This window comes from Lupinus angustifolius, unplaced genomic scaffold (genome assembly GCF_001865875.1).
Source record: "Lupinus angustifolius cultivar Tanjil unplaced genomic scaffold, LupAngTanjil_v1.0 Scaffold_473, whole genome shotgun sequence".
Taxonomy (NCBI): domain Eukaryota; kingdom Viridiplantae; phylum Streptophyta; class Magnoliopsida; order Fabales; family Fabaceae; genus Lupinus; species Lupinus angustifolius.
In genome coordinates this window covers 1-1,744 of record NW_017727857.1, presented here as the reverse complement: position 1 = coordinate 1,744, position 1,744 = coordinate 1, and the positions used below count along the sequence as shown (strand labels likewise).

Genomic DNA, 1,744 nt, shown 5'->3' with positions numbered 1-1,744 from the left:
AAAATAGTCATAAAATTCTTTTAAGGCATAGTAATGAGAGGCATCTAACAATATATCTCACAAATTGCACCTCAAACTTGCTCATAGTAAGTTGTGGGTTGTGACAGATAGCTCCAAATAGCATTTTATTAAAAAATTAATATGATAAATATCAATTAAGAAAATTTTGCCAGGTACTAGATTTGATAAATATCATTGTATGGAAATCACATTAGTGTTATAGATCTAGACCCTACCTGCATCTGAATAAAAATTGTGGTGTGTACAATGTTGATACCAATTTAAGAAACTCGGTAAGTGAAGTTAGGTTAATGTATAAAGCATATTAGATAGGAAATTCAAATTATATTTAGAAGAGAAAGTGTAAGACCCTCTTTTTGCAATTTAGAAATTACGATTTCATTATAAAAATATGATAAAAATTTATAAAAAATGAGGCAACATGTTAGAAAATCAAAGTTAATTTAAAATTCATTTTTATTAACATAGTCAAGATGCAGAAATATTCAATATTATCATTACTAAAAAATGAGACATCACATTCAACCTCAAAACCATGACTTAGATAATTATCTATTTTTTTGTAAAGTAGCTTTCCAAAATCATTAATTTAATCTTAACTAAAAAATTATAAAAGACATAATGTATGCAAAAAGAATCACTCTTAAGTATTTTTCATAAAATGTAACTTATACAAAATTTAGTTCAAAAAAGCAAATATATTCCTAAATCAGAGTAATAATCATAATATAAACAAGATACTTAACTAGAGATCAGCTAAGTTCTTCTTGTCTATATTTTCATCAATTGATATCGTAGGGAAACTGCAACAAACATGTCATACGCATAGTATAAACAAAAGAAAAGACAAAGAAAATAGAGTAAGAACTAACTACGGTGACCGCAGTGTGGAATTACATAGAGAAATAACATTAAAGTGAAACATCCTATAACAATGCTATAATCAAACAATGTCAAACATATGCAAATGATGCATGAAAGTAATGTCTTATACAAGAGGATATTCACATCCCCAATTAATATATCTCTCATGCAATGCAGTATGCAATTCAACCAACCAATCACCATAAAAAATACAATACCCGGAGGCCAAGATCCTAGTGGGAAAGCAATTGGGAGTACATATATCCTTAACGACGACAAGTAGCAGTTATCTTTGTTGTCCAGTACCTCTACTTGAGGTGCTTATGTGGTAAGCCCGGTCCATTTCAGGAATCCTCCCTACCGATCATGAAATGCACAAGGTATGCCAAAGATCACTTAGTTTGCATGTAGGACTATCCTGATCACACTTTTTATAAGACCGAACCTTCACTAGACTGTCCTACCTAAGCAGTCCCTCAAGGCTTCTTGACGAGTCATCGTCATTGCCGCTCATATCCAAATCTCAGTGATATTGCTATCATCATATCTTTCCATTTTCTCCAAACTCCAACTAAAATGCAATAATGTGTGCACACTAATCAATGTTAGTCCGCTAAGTCTTTTTATCAATATTGTCTGAATATCAATTTCCAATAACATCACCTAAGTTAGTGGTCTAAGCCCCAATACGATTTTTTATCATGTCATGTCCTTAAGACGAGATCAAGACATAACTTAGTGATCAAAATAAATGGGTAATGTTCCAAGGTCACTACATGTTCAAGTGAGTGATTAGCCACAGGCTCTCAAGTAGCTGCAAATAATTCTCATTCAAATATGAAATTAATCATGATCACTA

The 1,744-nt window shown here is 31.4% G+C and overlaps 1 protein-coding gene across 1 annotated transcript in view; it reads right to left on the bottom strand.

Annotated features, from left to right (window-relative positions):
* The window catches only part of LOC109341491 (galactan beta-1,4-galactosyltransferase GALS3-like), an 8,411-nt gene extending 6,920 nt beyond the window's left edge, over positions 1 to 1,491 (bottom strand). Inside the window, exon 1 of the mRNA XM_019579422.1 lies at positions 1,482 to 1,491. The gene's annotated coding sequence lies outside the window, so the exon portion shown is untranslated. The remainder of the gene's footprint in view (positions 1 to 1,481) is intronic.
* Between the last annotated feature and the right edge of the window lie 253 nt (positions 1,492 to 1,744).